At 43.5% G+C, this 22,343-nt stretch overlaps 1 long non-coding RNA gene across 1 annotated transcript in view; it reads left to right on the top strand.

The window, feature by feature from the left end:
* The window catches only part of LOC106584279 (uncharacterized), a 56,418-nt gene extending 40,895 nt beyond the window's left edge, over positions 1-15,523 (top strand). Inside the window, exon 3 of the long non-coding RNA XR_001323721.2 lies at positions 14,937-15,523. This is a non-coding gene — a long non-coding RNA (uncharacterized lncRNA). The remainder of the gene's footprint in view (positions 1-14,936) is intronic.
* Positions 15,524-22,343: the final 6,820 nt, after the last annotated feature.

Genomic DNA, 22,343 nt, shown 5'->3' with positions numbered 1-22,343 from the left:
ATATAAGAACTGCACTGTAGGTATTCCTCTTGTCCAGATGGGATAGGGCAGTGTGCAGTGTGTTGCCGATTGCGTCATCCATGGATCTGTTGGGGGCAGTATGGAGGATTTAGTGGGTCTAGGGTGTTGGGTAAGGTAAAGGTGATACACTACATGAACAAGAGTATGTGGACACCTGCTTGTTGAGCATCTCATTCCAAAATCATGGGCCCTTCGCTGCTCTTCTGGGAAAGCTTTCCACTAGATGTTGGAATATTGCTGCAGGGACGTGCTTCCATTCAGCCACGCGAGCATTAGTGAGGTCTGGCACTGATGTTGGGCGATTTGGCCTAGCTCGCAGTCGATGTTTCAATTCATCCGAAAGGTATTTGATGGGGTTGATGTCAGGGCTCTGTGCAGGTCAGTCAAGTTCTTCCACACCAATCTCGACAAACCATTTATGTATGGACCTCGCTTTGTGCACGGGGCATTGTCATGCTGAAACAGGAAAGGGCCTTCCCCAAATTGTTGCACACATTTGGATGTGCAGAATCGTCTAGAATGTCAGCGTTAAGATTTCCCTTTAATGGAACTTAGGGGCCTAGCTCGAACCATGAAAAACAGTCCCAGACCATTATACCTCCTCCAGCAAACTATACAGTTGGCACTATACATTGGGGCAGGTAGTGTTTTCCTGGCAGCTGCCAAATCCAGATTTGTCCATCAGACTGCCAGATAGTGAAGCGTGATTCATCACTCCAGATAACGTGTTTCCACTGCTCCAGTGTCCAATGGCGGCGAGCTTTACACAACTTCACAACTGCTTTGCCATGGTAACCCATTTCATGAAGCTCTCGACGAACAGTTCTTGTGCTGATGTTGCTTCCAGAGGCAGTTTGGAACTCGGTTGTGAGTGTTGCAACTGAGGACAGCCAATTTTTACGCACTACGCGCTTCAGCACTTGGCAGTCCCGTTCTGTGAGCTTGTGTGGCCTACCACTTTGAGGCTGAGCCGTTGTTGCTCCTAGATGTTTCCCTTACACAATAACAGCGCTTACAGTTCCCTCTAGCTCTAGCAGGACAGAAATATGACGAACTAACATCCTATGACGGTGCCACATTGAAAGTCACTGGCTCTGTGATATTTTTTTATACACGTGTCAGCAATGGGTGTGGTTGAAGTAGCCAAATCCACTAATTTGAAGGGGTGTCCACATACTTTTGTATATCTTTATCTAGCATCTCAAATCACTTCATAATAACAGAAGTGAGTGCTACGGGTCGATAGTCATTTAGTTCAGTTACCTTAGCTTTCTTGTGTACAGGAACAATGGTGGACATCAGACTGAAGCAAGTGGGGACAACAGACTGGATTAGGGAGAGATTGAATATATCCGTAAACACCTCCAGCTATGGAGAAGAAGGACAGAAAACAGAGTAAAAACTCAATGGATGCTTTCTGTTGCGTCTGTTTTCTGAAAGCAAGAAAACAGATTGATGGACCTTTCTAACCCTTGCCAAATGGAAGACTTCTATGAGACAAAAAGCTGGATGAATGGCTTTTCAACCTTTGCCATATTGTAGATTCAAAGCTATCTATCTAATAGAACTCAGAGGGTTTTCTTTAATGGAAGCTTCTCTAATGTAAAACATGTAGGGTGTGGTGTACCGCAGGGCAGCTCTCTAGGCCCTCTATTTATTTTATTTTTACCAAGGACCTGCCTCTGGTATTGAACAAAGCCGGTGTGTCCATGTAAGCTTATGATTCAACCATATATGCATCAGCAACCACAGTTAATGAAGTCACTGAAACAAAGAGTTGCTGTCTGATTTGGAATGGGTGGCCAGTAAGAAACTGGTCCTGAACATCTCTAAAACTAAGAGCATTGTATTCGGTACAAATAATTCCCTATGCTCTAGACCTCAGAGGAATCTGGGAATGAACAAATTGAGGAAACTAAATTATTTGGTGTTACCTTTGATTGTAAACTGTCATGGTCAAAACATATAGATTCAATGGCTGTAAAAATGCAGAGAGGTCCATGATAAAGACACCACACTCCAAAAAGCAACTCCTGGCTCTAGTTATGTCTTATCTTGATTATTGTCCAGTCATCTGGGCAAGTGCTGCAAAGAAAGACCTAGTTAAGCTGCAGCTGGCCCAGAACAGAGCAGCACGTCTTGGTCTTGTAATCAGAGTGCTAATATAAATACTGTGCATGCCAGTCTATCTTCGCTAAGAGTTGAGGAGAGACTGACTGCATCACTTATTATTTTTATAAGAAACATTCATGTGTTGAAAATTCCAAATTGTTTGCATAGTGAACTTACACACAGCTCTGACACATACACAGTCCCAAAATCCATAACAAATTCAAGAAAGCATACAATATTATAAAGAGCCATGATTGCATGGAACTCCCTTCCATCTCATATTGCTCAAATGAACAGCAAACCTGGTTTAAAAAAACAGATAAAGTAACACCTCACAGCACAACGCCTCTCCCCTATTTGACCTAGATATTTTGTGAGTGTGTATTGATATGTAGGCTATGTGTGCCATTTTTAAATGTATGTAGTTCTAGTCTTGAGCTGTTCTTGTCTATTAATGTTCTGTATTATATCATGTTTCATGTTTTGTGTGGACCCCAGGAAGAGTAGCTGCTGCTTTCTCAACAGCTAATGGGGAACCTAATCAAATACCAAAACCATGAGAGAAATAGACAAAAAGCTGGATTAACTCATGAGAAACAGACAAAAAGCTGGATTAACCCATGAGAAACAGACAAAAAGCTGGATTAACCCATGAGAAACAGACAAAAATCTGGATTAACCCATGAGAAACAGACAAAAAGCTGGATTAACCCATGAGAAACAGACAAAAAGCTGGATGAACCCATGAGAGAAATAGACAATAAGGTGAATGAACCCATGAGAGAAATAGACAATAAGGTGGCTGAACCCATGAGAAAAAATATATATAAACATGTGCAAGATATTTGTCCATGGAAGCGTGGATGAACCCCTTCGAGAATGTATGTGAGAAATGTGTGGTGTTGAACTGTTCTGAACTTGGCTGCCGAGCCAGACTCTAGCAATGAGCTGTGAAGTTCAGGCTGACGCACTCACACACCCCTGTCAGTGAGGGGGTTTCCCTAACCTCTCCTCTCCCACCTCTCTCTCTACCTTCAGCCCTCCTGTTTCCTCCTAGACTCTAGCGTCAGTGACCCAACTCTTCCATATCTGCCCTCTCTCTCTCTCTACACCAGCTGTTGACACCACTCTTATAACCAGAATTATAAATGATCAAAGTCTAAAACACCCCTATTATGTCCAGTGAGACTGTCTGTCCTTTACTCTCCAGGTGCTTAAGCCCCTCTCTTAACCATCTTTAACCCCTGTAGTCCCTCTAACCTCTCCTAGGCCCTTTGGTAAACCCTGTTAGCTTTGTGGGGGTGACATGGAACCACGGCACAGACAGACAGCTGCTAGGGCCGCGGGTGCCAGTCTAACATGCAGACACAGAAACGTGGCGCGAACACACACATATGCACGCAGGCAGGAAATTCTCTCCAAACCTGATCTGGGAAAGCTGGTCAACTCCCTCGTCACCTCCCGACTCAATTACTGCAATGCCCTCATTGGTGGTCTCCCCTCAAAAAGCATCCACAGGCTGCAGGAACCTGGAGATCTGCCCATATCACCCCCATTCTAGTCTCTCTCCACTGGCTACCCATCCAATTCAGAATGAAAGTCAAAATCCAACAGTTTGTCATCAAAACCCTCAATGCCTCTGGTCCCCTATATCTCAGTGAACTCCCTTAGCCCCAAACAGTCTTCACGTTCACTCCGGTCAAATGATCAAAGACTCCTTGCAGTCCCAAAGATGCACCTGAAAACAATGGGTGAGCGAGCATTCTGCTGTCTCGGCCCCCGGTTCTGGAATGAGCTCCCCTCACCTCTCACATGCACAGACCACCACTGCCTTTAAGTCTGAGCTCAAGAAACACTTCTTGAAATTGGCTTTCGCTTAATGTGATCTATGTTGTAGTGTGTGTTGTTGGTCTTTTACTGGGGGCGCCAGGTAGCTTAGTGGTTAGAGCGTTGGGCCAGTAACCAGCAGGTAGCCTAGTGGTTAGAGCGTTGGACCTGTAACCAGCAGGTAGCCTAGTGGTTAGAGCGTTGGGCCAGTAACCAGCAGGTAGCCTAGTGGTTAGAGCTTTGGGCCAGTAACCAGCAGGTAGCCTAGTGGTTAGAGCGTTGGGCCAGCAACCAGCAGGTAGCCTAGTGGTTAGAGCGTTGGGCCAGCAACCAGCAGGTAGCCTAGTGGTTAGAGCGTTGGGCCAGTAACCAGCAGGTAGCCTAGTGGTTAGAGCGGTGAACCAGTAACCAGCAGGTAGCCTAGTGGTTAGAGCATTGGGCCAGTAACCGAGAGGTTGCTGGATCGAATCCCTGACCTGACAAGGTAAAAATCTGTCATTCTGCCCCTGAACAAGACAGTTAACCCACTGTTTAATCTAGAGGCAAAAGAAACGCACACCTATTTAGGTGAGGTGCTGGCTAGCGGAGTGGAACACTTAAAAAAAAATAAAGGAGAGCCGCACACTCTAGGAGCTCAGATGCAAAAATGTAATGTCCAACGTCTGGACAGACAAGCTGTCTTCATCAGGGTATAGTTAGCCCACTGTTCCCTGGTAGGCTGTCATTGTAAATAAAAATGTGTTCTTAACTGACTTGCCTAGTTAAATTATTATTATTTATTTTAAATGATACGTTAGTTTCAAGGTCTAGTGTTTTGTCCTTGTCGCCCCCTTTATTATTTAGTGTATCTTGTATAGTTCTAGGCCGCTAGCTATCTTCAAGTTTCTCGCCTAATGTTTTTTTAGCCTTTTAGCTTTTTTTCTTTTAATGGTTGCGCTCAATGTAAAGAGCTTTGTGATTTATGTGTCTAAATGAAAAGTGCTCTACAAATGCAATTTATTATTATTACATGGGCGGATGCGCACACACACACAGACATATGTACACACGTGTGCACAGACATACGCACACACGCACGCACGCACTCACACACTACAACTACACACACACGCACACACGCACACACACAAACACACACACAGACACCTCTAAACTAGTGCTGACAGAGGAACAGAGGAGACAGTGCTAATACAGGAGACTAGACAAATCAAATTGTATTTGTCAAATACACAGTTTATAGCAGGTATAAAAGGTACAGTGAAATGCTTACTTGCGAGCTCCCTGAACAGTGCAGTACAATATCAATAACAATAATAAAAGTCAAATAAAAAATAAGTAAGTAAGAAGATAGTTTGCATAGTAATATTATTGGTATGTACACAATAGGATATAAAGTATATTATGAGTGTGTTATGTCAAATGTTTACACGTATAGAGGAAAGTAGATAGTGTCTTGGTTGCACAGTTGTATAGTATGTAGTAATAGTAAATAAATAGAACAGCAACGTTGACTGTGTGTGTGTGTGTGTGTGTGTGTGTGTGTGTGTGTGTGTGTGTGTGTGTGTGTGTGTGTGTGTGTGTGTGTGTGTGTGTGTGTGTGTAAGGGATGGATGTGTGGAGAGTCAGGGGTTAGCTGTTCAGCAGTTTGATTGCCTGTTGGTAGAAGCTGTCTCAGAGCCTGTTGGTCCAAGACCCGATGCTTCGGTACTGTTTCCCAGATGGTAACAGAGTGAACATTTAGTTGATTTCCTTGACGATCTTCCGGGCCTTCCTCAGACACAGCTTGGTGTAAATGTTCTACAGGGCAGGGAGCTCACCCCCAGTGATGTATTCTGCATCACCCTCTGTAGAGCTTTGCGGTTGAGGGCGGTGCAGTTGCCATACCAGAGGTGAGTTCAGCAAAGGTTCTGTTTGCGGCAAACGTTTTACTTAGTTACATTTACAGTTGAACGATTTGAATGAACGTTACAAAATGTTACGGTGAAAAGTCAAACAGCTACTTTTTTTGAGGATTACTGTGGTATTTTCTGTGGCAATAATCAAACTGCAAATGACTTTGCTGTTTCTACTACATGTTAAAGAAAGCCTACATGACCACATTATTATTTGTAGGGGCAGTTTAGATCCCAAAACAGACACTTACATTCGCCGCACACTACCTTCTCAGACTGTTCGCTAACGTTAGCGAACGGTTGTGGCTTACACAAAACAAATTGAATATGTGACCGACCTGCTCGATTCAGTCTTACGAAGCAACATTTGAAATTGTGTTTTTTACATTGGATAAAAGTAGAGACTCAGAGCTAGAAACTGGTGTATCATACACTACAGTTGAGGAACAATGGGAAAGTTATTCTGCTTTGAAAGTTGATAAACTTTTAACCTTACTTTTGAGAAAATGGCCCTTGAATGTTTAGGTAGCTCTTCTTTGTCTACACGAATTCAGCATCGTTCACATCCTCTAAAGACTTAGCCCCACCCATCTTTTTAAGGATTCACATGTGAGGCCATGTGCTATACAGAGTGAGTACTATAGTGTACTAAACAACCAAAGACTAAAGGCTGGTTTATACTACGTCTATCGACATGTCTGTAGACAGATGTAGTGACATCATGAACATTATATTGTCGTCCGACACCAAACTTGTCATTGTCGCTATAGAAAAGCATAACAAAAACGACAGGCTGCATGACATCAGCATCCTGGTGGTACAAAATAGCATAACTGGTGTATTTTAACACCAATAAACCCATCCATTTACAAGGCCCTCCCCCGCCCTTCCTTCGGCAAATCAGATCACGACTCCATTTTGCTCCTCCCTTCCTATAGGCAGAAACTCAAACAGGAAGTACCCGTGCTAAGGTCTATTCAATGCTGGTCTGACCAATCAGAATCCATGCTTCAAGATTGTTTTGATCACGCAGACTGGGATATTTTACGGGTAGCCCATGAGAATAACATTGACGTATACGCGGACACAGTGACTGAGTTCATCAGGAAGTGTATAGGGGATGTTGTTCCCACTGTGACTATTGAAACCGTGGATAGATGGCATCATTCGTGCAAAACTGAAAGCGGGAATATGGTTGAATACAAACTTTGTAGTTATTCCCTCCGTAAGGCAATCAAACAGGCAAAACGTCAGTACAGAGACAAAGTGGAGTCGCAATTCAACGGCTCAGACATGAGACATATGTGGCAGGGTCTACAGACAATCACGGATTACAAACGTAAAACCAGCTACGTCGCGGACACCGACGTCTTGCTCCCGGACAAGCTAAACACCTTTGCCCACTTTGAGGATAACACAGTGCCACCAACACTGCCCGCTCCCAAGGACTGTGGGCTCTCGTTCTCTGTGGCCAACGTGAGTAAGACATTTAAGTGTGTTAACCCTTGCAAGGCTGCCGGCCCAGATGACATCCCTAGCCGCGTCCACAGGGCATGTGCAGACCAGCTGGCTGGAGTGTTTGCGGACATATTCAATCTCTCCCTATCCCAGTCTGCTGTCTCCAATTGCTTCAAGATGTCCACCATTGTTCCTGTACCCAAGAAAGAAAAGGTAACTGAACTAAATGACTATCGCCCCATAGCACTCACTTCTGTCATCATGAAGTGCTTTGAGAGGCTACTTAATGATCATCTCACCTCTACCTTACACCCTAGACCCACTTCAATTTGCATACCGCCCCAATAGATCCACAGACGATGCAATCGCCATCACACTGCACACTGCACTATCCCATCTGGACAAGAGGAATACCTATGTAAGAATGCTGTTCATTGACTATAGCTCAGCTTTTAACACCATAGTACCCTCCAAGCTCATAATTAAGCTTGGGGCCCCAGATCTGAACCCCGCCCTTTGCAACTGGGTACTGGACTTCCTGACAGGCCGCCCCCAGGTGGTGAAACAACAACTACACTTCACTGATCCTCAACACAGGGGCCCTACAAGGGTGTGTGCTCAGCCCCTCCTGTACTCCCTGTTCACCCATGACTGGCTACGCACGCCTCCAACTCAATCATCAAGTTTGCAGACGTCACAACAGTAGGAGGCCTGATTACGAACAAAGACAAGAAAGCCAACACGGAGGAGGTAAGTGCCCTGGCGGAGTGGTGCCAGGAAAATAACCTCTCCCTCAATGTCAAGAAAACTAAAGAGCTGATCGTGGACTTCAGGAAACAGCAGAGGGAGCACGCCCCTATCCACATCTACGGGGCTGCAGTGGAGATGGTGGAAAGCTTCAAGTTCCTTGGCGTACACATCACTGACAATCAGAAATGGTCTACCCCCACAGACCATCTGGTGAAGAATTTCATGATGACAGAAGATTACCTTTGTGTCCTCTTGTGTAGCGGGGGCCCTCGTAGGAGGATCAATGTTGTTAATCTCAAAGCGAACATTAAAAGTGTTTTGCTCACCTGAGAGAGAGGCATCAGTGTTCAACACATAGCTAGCTTCCCTTTATAATCCATGATCGTTGGTAGTCCTTGAATTGTGATTCCATTTTGTCCCTGTACTGTATTTTTTGTATCTTTTCTGGATTTCTGGAGGTTGTAGCTGGTCTTCTTGTATTCATCCATATCCACAGATACCAGGCGCGGTCGTCCGCGCTCTCGATTTTGAGCATATGTTGCCATTTATCCACAGTTTCTGGTTGGGATATGTGCGAATAGTCACCCTCTCTGCATTTCCTGACTGAGTCTGTGTACTTGTTGATGTTATTATCGGAGGCGACTCTGAACATATTTTAAGCTTTATTTAACTAGGCAAGTCAGTTAAGAACAAATTCATATTTTACAATGACGGCCTATCCCGGCCAAACCCTCCTCTAACCCGACGACGCTGAGCCAATTGTGCGCCACCCTATGGGACTCCCGATCATGGCCGGTTGCGATACAGCCCGGGATCTAACCAGGGTCTGGACTAGCGCCTCTAACACTGAGATGCAGTGCCTTACACCGTTGCGCCACTCGAGAGCTCGAAATATTCCAGTCCACGTGATCAAAACAGTCCTGTAGCATTGATTTTGATGAGGGTGAGGAGAAGGGAGAGAGAGGGAGCAGTGAGCAGGTTGGGGGGGGTAGACCTGAGTCAGGGAAATAAAAGAGGCTGAGTGCTTACTGTATATAACTGATTTCATAGAATGCATTTCAAACAGTGTTCTCAGTCACAAATCAACATCCAGTAACACTTAGCTGGAAAATTCTTAGAAAGCCCTATATTCCTTTAAACTCACTTATCAGAGTGATAAGGGAACAGAGGTTTCCAGGAAAGCACATGGCAGCTTGGTACCGTTGCTGCAGCTCTAGCTAATGAATTAATGCTAATAGATTACTGGAAATTACAGCTCTTATAAAGGCCCAAGACTGTGTGTGGGTGTGTGTGTGCGTGCGCGTTCCTGGGAAAAAATAAGTGAGATTTCATGGTAATCGCCTGTGTGTCCTATAAAAGGGATATTGTCCATTTAGCTTATTGATTGAAAGCATCTCTCCTCTCCTCACGCTCTCTAGGGGATGAAATGAAGGGATGGAGAGAGGGAGGGGTGAGATGGATGAAGTAGAGGCAGGGGCTGTCCCATAGAGAGTCTCATTTGTCCACGTATCTAATGAAAAGATTGATGGAGAATCTCTCTCCCCTTATTCCACACCCTACGCTGTCACGCTGGAGAGATGGATGAAATGATCCGTCACAGAGCAATTTAACCCATGCCACTGCCTGTGTGTTTGGTCTGGTGCAGTAAGCTGTCGGATGTTGAGTTGCTTGGTCAACCAGCCTAGAAGGAAAGTGTGTGTGTTATCTGGGGTGTATTCCCAATGAACCAAACAGAAGCATACGAAAACAAACGGGGGTGGGGAGCTACCTAAATTTATCCAATAGAAATTCTCATTTTAGTTGCAAAACGGAACTGTTTGCAACGGTTTGGACTAATGATTACACCTCAGGTTAGCGACCACAAACTCAACTGTCAACACTGACTCCTGGTTGGACTCTCACCTTGTTGACCTCTATAGCCACACACACACACCTCACCTACTGCCGGGTGATTGGTTGTTGTTGTGGTAATGGAACACTGGGCTGCTGAGCACTAGGAAAACACCAACTGGCCTCTAGTCTGACAATGCCAGACGTGTGTGTGAGTGTGTGTGGTGTGTGTGTTTGGGGTGGCTATAGAGGTCTAGTGGGAACAAGGGTAAAATGACCAGATTTTGTCATAGAAAAATCAGCCCCCTGCCACACACACACACACACACACACACACACACACACACACACACACACACACACACACACACACACAACAAACACAGCTGTTGTAGAGGTTAAGGGGAATGTAGACAGACTCTCCAGTAATGTCTGTGATGAGCCGAAGCTAAGCCATATGAGACAGATGGGGGGGAGGGGGGTTGAAAAGGAAGAGGGAGATGGGCGTATATAAACACAGCTTTGGCTTTGGCAGCTCTCTGACACATGTAAGCAAGGTGTGGAGAGAGAGAGAAAGAGAGAGGGAGGGAGGGAGAAAGAGGGAGAGGGTTCAGTGGGTTTACTGGGCTGTTCTGCAGATGTCGACCGACGCTTCACTATTTTAATGGACCTCTCTCTTTCCATTCACTGACCCTCTCTCCTCCTCCTCTCCTCCCTCCCTCCCTTCCTCTTCTCCCCTCTCTCCTACTCTCTGTTCCTTTCTTCCTGTCGTTTCACTGAACCTACTTCCAGCCAGGACAACGGCAACAATAGACGAAACAAGATATACACAAAGCAAACGTTTTACTTCATAATTATCAGCTAGATATGCGAATCGTAATAATCTAGCTAGCCAGCAAATATGACCTAAAACTAATATTATGCAAGGTAGATGTACATTTTTCGTGGGTAGCTACCAATTCTTTGTGGCTAGCCAGTTAGCCCTATTGACTTATGGACTTACCCATTCACTGAACCGTCTTCCAGCCAGGACAATGACAATAGAGATGAAACAAGATATACACAAAGCAACCGTTTTACTTCATAACTATCAGCCAGCTATATGTGACTCGTTTCACGAAACTAGGCGTATGTCGCACGTCACTACATCACAGGAGCAGCATTTGAACATAAACATTTTTTTCTATCAAAATGTGTTTTTTGGCAGAAATGCCTTCTGGAACATGTGAACTTTCATATGCCTTAATAATAACAAACTTGTATTCCATCCATAAATACAAATAAATTGTTAAATTATTAACCTAATTGGTTTAGCCATGAAAAAAGTCAGAAACCTTCCCACTTGCAATGATTGGCTGAGATAATATATGGGCTGGTTATGGCAAGAGATGAGTTTGGATTGGTCTGCCATGTAGCACACTTCTGTCTATAACGTGAGCTATTCAGTATGTGTTTACAGTCCTTTCTACCGCACCATTTTTGAAAGATATAACGTTAGCCATCGAGAACAACAAAAGTTTTGCTACTTTTATCAACAACATTGATGCCCTGAATTTAGCAGGCGCTATCGACAGATCAGTAGGAAAACGGGATGGGCTACTTTCTGCAAACACCACGGTCAGTGTGAACCGGAGTGACTTGACACAAGATGTAGCAACAAACAAAAGGGAGTTAAATGTTCCAGTCTGCCGTGAAGCATTCATCCATGTATAAGGGGTAAGAGTCTAGCTACATTTTCCAGATATACATTTCTAATTTTGTCAGACAGTCATTTTTATTGCAAGTTAAAGCATACTGTTAGTTAGCTAGCCAACGTTAGCTTGCTGGCTCGCTAGCTAACGTTACGTGTATGATCTGTGAAGTAATATTATTTGAATCAGAAATCCATTTGCATTGCTAGTTATAGCCTAATGCTAGCTAGTTAACATTGAACCTAGTTTGTTAGCTTTAGCTACCTGCAGATTCATACTACAGCAATGACAGTGTTTGTATTGGTAGTAGTATGAGTTGGGGTTATGCCAGTTCGTTATTTAGCTAGCTACCTATCTAGCTACATGTCTTAACCAAAGACTCCACTTCAGGTGGATTATTACATGATCCATCAAAATAACAGGTGTGTCTGGGGGTGATTATGGCCATCTATTGTATTACATGAACGTGTGTACACGTCTAGATAATAGTGACCCATCCACTTAGCTAGATGTGGATGAGGGGTGGTTATAGCATTTCCTTCACATGACCCATCAATTTAGACAAGTGTGTCGGGTAAGCATAATTTAATAATGACAAAATATATATAAAATATTTTTATCTGGATAATTTCTATTTTTGATATTGCTATATGCAAGTTTGCAAGTACTATCACTGTACCGTTTACACCTTCTGTATCCTGTGCATGTGACAAATAAACTTTTATTTGATATAGCATGTGTTTACCACATGGCCTCATATGTGAATCCTTAAAGAGATGGTTGGGACTAAGGCTGAAGAGGTTGTGAATGATGCTGAATGGTTGTAGAGCTCTCCAGTAGGTGTACCAAAACATTCAAGGGCAATTTTCTCAACAGTGGGGTTAAAGGTTTAAAAACTTTCAAAGCAGAATTACTTTCCCATTGTTCCTCATCTGTAGTGTATGATATACAATTTTCTGGCTCTACTTTTATTCAATGTAAAAAACACAATTTCAAATTTTGCTACATAAGACCGAATCGAGGCGGTCAATTCACATATGTGAATCGTAATAATGTAGCAAACCAGATAGTTTAACAGGCATAATTACCTAAAAACAAATATTATGCAAGATATATGTAAATTCTTCATGGGTAGCTAGCTAACAATTCTTCGTGGCTAGCTAACAGTAGTAGCTAGCCAGTTAGCCCTATTGACTTATTATGGGCTTGTGATCTACGGTACGTAGGCAGGTAAACATGCCAAAATTAACATAGCATGTATTTATTAACGTATCAAGATCAAATATTGTAGTCAGGCAACATATGAGATGTGAATAGGTAACATTTCATTCAGAAGTCGGAGTGTATTCTCTCTTCAAGAAATGTTGCATAGTTTTTTACGTTGTTGTTACTTTTGCATACTTTCCGATTAAGTTTGCATCGGTGCGTACTCAGAGCATGCACTGACATTTTCTCCCTGACCCAGTCTCTAATACCTACATATTTCAAGCAGACCTCCATAATCCCTGTGCCCAAGAAAGCCAAGGTAACCTGTCTAAATGACTATCGCCCCATAGCACTCACATCTGTAGCCATGAAATGTTTTGAAAGGCTGGTCATGGCTCACATCAACACCATCATCCCAGATACCCTGGACCCACTCCAATTTGCATGCCACCCCAACAGATCCACAAATGACACAATCTCTATTGCACACCACACTGCCCTTTCCCACTTGGACAAAAGGAACACCTATGTGAGAATGCTGTTTATTGACTACAGCTCAGCGGTCAACACAATAGTGCTCTCCCAGCTCATCACAAAGTTTAGGACCCTGGGGCTGAACACCTCCTTTTGCATCTGGATCCTGGACTTCCTGACAGGACGCCCCCAGGTGGTGAGGGTAGGCAACAATATATGCGCCGTGCTGACCCTCAACAAGGGGGCCTCTCAGGGGTGCGCGCTTAGTCCCCTCCTGTACTCCCTGTTCACCAACGACTGCATGGCTGCGCACGACTCCATCACCATCATTAAGTTTGCAGACAACACGACGGTGGTAGGCCTGATCACAGACGAGATGATACAGCCTATAGGGAGAAGGTCAAAGACCTGGCAGTGTGGTGTCAGGACAACAACCTCTCCCTCAACGTCAGCAAGACAAAGGAGCTGATCACGGATTACAGGAAACGGAGGGCCGAGCCCGCCCCCATTCACATCGATGGCGCTGAAGTGGAGCGGGCCGAGAGCTTCAAGTTCCTCGGTGTCCACATCACTAAGAATCTATTATGGTCCAAACACACCAACACACTCGTGAAGAGGGCATGACAACACCTCTCCCCCCTCAGGAGGGTGAAAAGATTTTGCATCGGCACTCAGATCCTCAAAAAGTTCTACAGCTCCACCACTGAGAGCATCTTGACTGGCTGCATCACCACTTGGTATGGTAACTGCTTGACATCCGACCTCAAGACACTACAGAGGGTAGTTCGTACGAGCTCCCTGCCATCCAGGACCTCTATACCAGCCAGTGTCAGAGGAAGTCCCTACAAATTGTCAACAACTCCAGCCACACAAATCATAGACTGTTCTCTCTGCTACCGCACGGCAAGCGGTACCGATGCACCAAGTCTGTAACCAAAAGGACCCTGAAGTACTTCCACCCCAAAGCCATAATACTACTAAATAGTTAGTTAAATACAATAGTTAACCAAATAGCTACCCGGAATATCTGCATTGACCCTTTTTGCACAGCGTTTTTGGGCTCATCACATCTCTGCTACTGCTGCTACTGTTTACTATCTGCCACTTTATTCCTAGTTATATACATATCTACCTCAATTACCTCGTACCCCTGCACATCCACTCTGTACCTTGTATATAGCCAAGTTATCGTTACTCATTGTGTATCTATTATTGCTTTTATTATTACGTGTTTCACTTTTCTATTATTTCTCTCTGCATTCTTGGGAAAGGCCTGTAAATAAGCATTTCACTGTTAGCCCACAGCTGTTGTTTACGAAGCATGTAACAAATACTATTTGATTTGATTTGATTTGACCATGAGTTGTTAATCATGAGACATAAACCTTGGCCTCTTGTTTTCCTAGAGATTCTATGGGCATAGTGGGAATGAATACAAACGTATCATCAGCATAGCGTCTTGTTTCTTCTCCTTTTATCATATTAGCCATGTGCGTATTGTCACTCACCTAGTTACCGCATAGCCTATAAGCACGGCACATTCCTCACGCTTGCTGTTCAACCTATGGGCTCACTCTTACAATTATCACCTTCCTCTCTCTCAACCAATGGCCATTAATCTCGGGATGTATTTATATGTCAGTTTACCCATGTTCTCTCACTTTCTGTTTTTCAGCAACAGCTTTCAGCAACCATCAAACTCCCTACCACCACCAGCTAGCTATACACCAGCTATAATAACCTCAAGGCCTGTCAATGGAACTCCTTTCCCCCACCGGGGGAGCAGCCGGTGGGGGAAATTGCATTCTCTTTGTTGATAATTCAGTTAAACCCGCACTTGATTGAACTACCATGTGTAGATGCAACAGCTACAAAGTGGGCACAATTAGAATGTGAATAAGATCAGGACAAAGGGTGCATGTTAGCACCAGGTATAAACAAGGCTTCTGTCTCTATCATTCTCCTGATCTCCTCCTCTCCCCCTACTCTCTCTCTCACTCTCCCACAGCCAAACCCAATTCCATTGCAGGAGGCAGGGATGGGACCTTTGTTATTAAACACTGCAAACCTTTATAGCACAATAAAATGTGTATTTTTGCTATTTTCCTCCCCCTCTCTCCTCCTCCTTTCTCCTGTGCAAACAGATGCTCTCTGTAGTGTTGTGGTTTTGACTTTCGAGCGCCTCTCTCATAATTCACTTTCTTCCCTTCTTTCTTTCCTAGTCACATCTCTCTCTCTCTCTTACTCCCCCTCCCCCCTCTCAGTGACACTAACTCACCCCTCTCTCTCTCTCTCTCTCTCTCTCTCTCTCTCTCTCTCTGTCTGTAACGAAATCACTGGAATCAGGGTGCAGTCCTCTCTTGATTCAGAGGGGTTGGGTTAAATGCGGAAGACACATTTCTGTTGAATGCATTCAGTTGTACAACTGACTAGATATCCCTTTTCCTTCCCCTTCCCAGTCAGAATTGAACCCCTCCACAATCCAAAGCAGATGTGTGAGAGTCACACACACACACACACACACACACACACACACACACACACACACACACACACACACACACACACACACACACACACACACACACACACACACACACACACATTGTGGGGTGGTGGAGAGAGAAATAAGCAGAAACAGCTCGTTGCTAGGTTACCACTAAACAAAACACAGGCCAAGGCCTGGGAGTGAAAGAGCCTGTTTCAGAAGGCTAAATGTGAAACTGTCTTGTAAGAGCAGGGGAAATAGTTCTGCTGAAACTTTGTAGCCCTTTGTGTTTTCCTCTCTTTGAAGCTCATAACCCTTTCCTCTATATGTCTTTTTCTGTACATACATATGCTTAGGTGAGCCAAATGCCCTATTTTTTTAAAGAGAGAGAGTTTGCTCCTTATAAACAAGTAGAATCAGATCATGAGTCAATTATGAAACCACTATAACAAGGGGTGAATTGGTAGACGTTAACTTTTCTCTGAAACACGCACGCGCACACACACGCACACATACACAGGACTGAGGGGAATTCCTGTGAATAATATTTAATTGGGAGAAGTTTGGCTCTGCCAGCAATTTTGGCTTTTTCAGCAGACATCAATGTTTATTTTAGATAACTGGTGTTTTTGCATGTGTGTGCATTTGTGAGCAACTACACATTAATGTGTGTGTGTGTGTGTGTGTGCGCGTGTGGTTTACTTTAGATGTCTGTGGGCAATTCTGGCAATTCTGTCAAATGTGGGATGGTCAAAATTTAGCCACACCTACTCATTGAAGGGTTTTTCTTTATTTTTACTACTATTTACTATTTAAACAAATCAAAATATATTTTATATTTGAGATTTTTCAAAGTAGCCACCTTTCGCCTTGATGACAGCTTTGCACACTCTTGGCATTCGCTTAACCAGCTTTATCATGAATTTTTCCAAAAGTCTTGAAGGAGTTCCCACATATGCTGAGCACTTGTTGGCTGCTTTTCCTTCACTCTGCGGTCCAACTCATCCCAAACCATCTCAATTGGGTTGAGGTCAGGTGATTGTGGAGGCCAGGTCATCTGATGCAGCACTCCATCACTCTCCTTCTTGGTCAAATAGCCCTTACACAGCCTGGAGGTGTCTTGGGTCATTGTCCTGTTGAAAAACAACTGATAGTCCCACTAAGCGCAAACCAGATGGGATGGCGTATTGCTGCAGAATGCTGTGGTAGCCATGCTGATTAAGTGTGCCTTGAATTCTAAATAAATCACTGACACTGTCACCAGCAAAGCACCCCCACACCATCACACCTCCTCCTCCATGCTTCACGGTGGAAATCACACATGCGGAGATCATTCGTTCATCTACTCTTCGTCTCACAAAGACAGTGGTTGGAAGCAAAAATCTCACATTTGGACTCATTAGATCAAAGGACAGATTTCCACCGTTCTAATGTCCATTTCCCGTGGTTCTTGGCCCAAGCAAGTCTCTTCTTCTTATTGGTGTCCTTTAGTAGTGGTTTCTTTGCAGCAATTCGACCATGAAGGCCTGATTCACACAGTCTCCTCTGAACAGTTGATGTTGAGATGTGTCTGTTACTTGAACTCTGTGAAGCATTAATTTGGGCTGCAATTTCTGAGGCTGGTAACTCTAATGAACTTGACGTCTGCAGCAGAGGTAACTCTGGGTCTTCCTTTCATGTGGCGGTCCTCATGAGAGCCAGTTTCATCATAGCGCTTGATGGTTTTTGCGAGTGACTTGAAGAAACTTTAAAAGTTCCGTATTGACTGACCTTCATGTCTTAAAGTAATGATGGACTGTCATTTCTCGTTGCTTACTTGAGCAGTTCTTGCAATAATATGGACTTGGGTCTTTTACCAAATAGGTTTATATTCTGTATATCACCCCTACCTTGTCACAACACAACTGATTGGCTCAAACGAAGGAAAGAAATTCCACAAATTAAATTTTAACAAGGCACACTTATTAATTGAAATGCATTCCAGGTGACTACCTCATGAATCTGGTTGACAGAATGCCAAGTGTGTGCAAAGCTGCCTTATCGAGGCAAAGGTTGGCTACTTTGAAGAATCTCAAATATAAAATATATTTGGATTTGTTTAACACTTTTTTGGTTACTACATCATTCCATATGTGTTATTTCATAGTTTTGATGTATTAACTTTTATTCTACAATGTAGAAAACAGTAAAAATAAAGAAAAACCCTTGAATGAGTAGGTGTGTCCAAAACTTTGACTGTTACTGTATGTGTATTGCACTGTTGAGGCGAGCCAGTGAGTAAACATTTTGCCGGTTTTTATAATTAAACCAAGATAGACCACAGCCTGTCGTTTCCAATGGGAACAAATGAGTCCTAGTGGGCAGAACAAGCAAAGAGGTGGGCAGAGCCCAGCACGAGCTAGCGATATCTTATTTGCGCATTCTAGCATACATCTGCATATTTCCGTAAGGGAATGCCTACTCTGTGAAGTGAGCGTGTGCAATAACTCAATTTGCTTTTGCACTCCTTAACAATGCAATTTTAGTTTTTTTACTTTTGCAAAGGGTAAAGTCTACAAAACTTAGTCCACTCTGTTCATAACAGATTCTACTTTTGGGAACAGAAAACTGTATTGAGATCAAATGTTCCATCGATGAGAAAATGTGCAGAATGTCGGACAAAATGTATCTTCTCCCACTGCCAGCCAGTGGAAACTCCAAGTGGATGCTTCACATTTGTACATCAGGTGAAATATCTGTCTCATTGTTCTATCTGTAATTTTGCTGCAACATTGACAGTTGAAGTCGGAAGTTTACATACACTTAGGTTGGAGTCATTAAAACTCGTTTTTCAACCACTCCACAAATTTCTTGTTAACAAACTATAGTTTTGACAAGTCGGGAAGGGCATCTACTTTGTGCATGACACAAATCATTTTTCCAACAATTGTTTACAGACAGATTATTTTACTTATAATTCACTGTATCACAATTCCAGTGGGTCAGAAGTGTACATACACTAAGTTGACTGTGCCTTTAAACAGCTTGGAAAATTCCAGAAAAGATGTTATGGCTTTAGAAGCTTCTGATAGGCTAATTGACATAATTTGAGTCAATTGGAGGTGTACCTGTGGATGTATTTCAAGGCCTCCCTTCAAACTCAGTGCCTCTTTGCTTGACATCATGGGAAAATCAAAAGAAATCAGCCAAGACCTCAGAAAATAATTGTAGACCTCCACAAGTCTGGTTTATCCTTAGGAGCAATTTCCAAACGCTTGAAGGTACTGCGTTCATATGTACAGACAATAGTACGCAAGTGTAAACACCATGGGACCACGCGGCCATCATACTGCTCAGGAAGGAGACGCGTTCTGTCTCCTAGAGATGAACGTACTTTGGTGCGAAAAGTGCAAAATAATCCCAGAACAACAGCAAAGGACCTTGTGAAGATGCTGTAGGAAACAGGTACAAAAGTATCTATATCCACAGTAAAACAAGTCCTATATCGACGTAACCTGAAAGGCCGCTCAGCAAGGAAGAAGCCACTGCTCCAAAACCGCCATACAAAAGCCAGACTACGGTTTGCAACTGCCAATGGGGACAAAGATTGTACTTTTTGGAGAAATGTCTGCAGAACTGAAAAAGCGTGTGCGAGCAAGGAGGTGTACAAACCTGACTCAGTTACACCAGCTCTGTCAGGAGGAATGGGCCAAGATTCACCCAACTTATTGTGGGAAGCTTGTGGAAGGCTACCCGAAACGTGTGACCCAAATTAAACATTTTAAAGGCAGTGCTAACAAATACTAATTGAGTGTATGTAAACTTCTGACCCACTGGGAATGTAATGAAAGAAATAAAAGCTGAAATATATAATTCTCTCTACTATTATCCTGACATTTCACATTCTTCAATAAAGTGGTGATCCTAACTGACCTAAGACAGGGAATTTTTACTAGGATTAAATTTCAGGAATTGTTTAAAACTGAGTTTAAATGTATTTGGCTAAGGTGTATGTAAACTTCCAACTTCAACTGTACATCCTGTATTCTGGCCATGTGACCAATAAACTTTGATTTGGAAAATCCACAAATTTGCTAAATAAGTAGTTAGGCTTTTATAAGGTATTATGAGCCAATGGTAACCTTTTTATTCCGTTTTTTTAATTCTTTATTGTCACGTTGTACAATGATAGGAGACAGGCGCAGCAATACGAAATATTTATTTATTTATTTTTTATTTCACTACCCAAAATAGTGTACGTCATGAACATGACGAGGACGAAGCCCAAAACAAACACGTATATACACTACCATTCAAAAGTTTGAGGTCACTTAGAAATGTCCTTGTTTTCCATGAAAACATACATGAAATGAGTTGCAAAATGAATAGGAAATATAGTCAAGACGCTGACAAGGTTATAAAAAAATTATTTTTTATTGAAATAATAATTGTGTCCTTCAGATTTCACCCTGAAGCACCTCCCACAAGTTGGATTGGCCTGATGGGCACTTCTTACGTACCATACGGTTAAGCTGCTCCCACAACAGCTCAATAGGGTTGAGATCCGGTGACTGCCACTCCATTATAGACAGAATACCAGCTGACTGCTTCTTCCCTAAATAGTTCTTGCATAGTTTAGAGCTGTGCTTTGGGTCATTGTCCTGTTGTAGGAGGAAATTGGCTCCAATTAAGCACCGTCCACAGGGTATGGCATGGCGTTGCAAAATGGAGTGATAACCTTCCTTCTTCAAGATCCCTTTTACTCTGTACAAATCTCCCACTTTACCACCAAAGCACACCCAGACCATCACATTGCCTCCACCATGCTTGACAGATGGCGTCAACCACTCCTTCAGCATCTTTTCATTTTTTCCGCGTCTCACAAATGTTCTTCTTTGTGAGCCGAACACCTCAAACTTAGATTCGTCTGTCCATAACACTTTTTCCAATCTTCCTCTGTCCAGTGTCTGTGTTCTTTTGCCCATCTTAATCTTTTCTTTTTATTGGCCAGTCTGAGATATGGCTTTTTCTTTACAACTCTGCCTAGAAGGCCAGCATCCCGGAGTCGCCTCTTCACTGTTGAGACTGGTGTTTAGTGGGTACTATTTAATAAAGCTGCCAGTTGAGGACTTGTGAGGCGTTTGTTTCTCAAACTAGACACTCTAATGTACATGTCCTCTTGCTCAGTTGTGCACCGGGGCCACCCACTCCTCTTTCTATTCTGGAAAGAGCCAGTTAGCGCTGTTCTGTGAAGGGAGTAGTACACATCGTTGTACGAGATCTTCAGTTTCTTGGCAATTTCTCGCATGGAATAGCCTTCATTTCTCAGAACAAGAATAGACTGACGAGTTTCCGAAGAAAGTTCTTTGTTTCTGGCCGTTTTGAGCCTGTAATCAAACCCACAAATGCTGATGCTCCAGATATTCAACTAGTCTAAAAAGGTTTTATTGATGGCCAGTTTTATTTTCAGGACAACAGTTTTCAGTTGTGCTAACATAATTGCAAAAGGGTTTGGAACACAGGAGTGATGGTTGCTGATAATGGGCCTCTGTACTACTATGTAGATATTCCATAAAAAAATCTGTCGTTTCCAGCTACAATAGTCATTTACAACATTAACAATGTCTACACTGTATTTCTGATCAATTTTATGTTATTTTAATAGACAAAAAAATTGCTTTTCTTTCAAAAACAAGGACATCTAAGTGACCCCAAACTTTTGAACGGTAGTGTATATAACACAGGGCTGTAACCCAAACAAAGAGCAAGGTGTAAACCTCTAATGAATGCATGGTACGAGACCCATAATGAAAATACACAGGACGAGACCCGTAATAAAAATTGCACACTAACATGGTAACACGCACACCGATACAATAGAGCATAGGTACTCACAAGACCGGACATGGAACAATAATCAACCAGGACAATTGTGAACAGAGGGCACATATATACACATACTAATCAGGGGGAATGGAACAAGGTGTGCATAATGAGACAAGACAGTCCAGGGTTGGTGGTAATGATCCAGTTCAATGACGCTTAGAATGCTGGTGTCGTAGAGCTGGTGAACGGAATTAGCAGCAGTACCGGGGAATCCGTGACAGTACCCCCCCCGATGCAGCGGGATGACACTGGCCTCTGGGACAAACACAGGGATGCTGTGCGGGTCGGTCAGTGCGCCGATGGTGAAAATCCCTGGTCAGCGAAGCGACCACGATGTCCACCGCCAGAACCTAGCACCTCTCCTCTGGGCCACACCCCTCCCAGTTGACAAGGTACTGGAGACACCCCGCCCGATGCCTCGAATCCAGGACTTCATGGCCCGAGTATGCCGGTATTCCCTCAATGTCCAGAGGAGGAGGCAGGGCGTCACTGGGTCCAGCCTCAGTGAGGGGACGAGGCACCATTGGCCTGAGGAGACACTGCTTGGACCATGTTTGTTTGTTGGTGATGTGGACACCAAGGAACTTGAAGCTCTCAACCTGCTCCACTACAGCCCCGTCGATGAGAATGGGGGCGTGCTCGGTCCTTTTCCTGTTGTCCACAATCATCTCCTTTGTCTTGGTCACGTTGAGGGAGAGGTTGTTGTACTTGCACCACACGGTCAGGTCT

The sequence above is a fragment of the Salmo salar genome, chromosome ssa23, assembly GCF_905237065.1.
Source record: "Salmo salar chromosome ssa23, Ssal_v3.1, whole genome shotgun sequence".
NCBI lineage: Eukaryota > Metazoa > Chordata > Actinopteri > Salmoniformes > Salmonidae > Salmo > Salmo salar.
The sequence above is the reverse complement of the archived record's forward strand: the minus strand, read 5'-3'. Positions and strand labels throughout refer to the sequence as shown.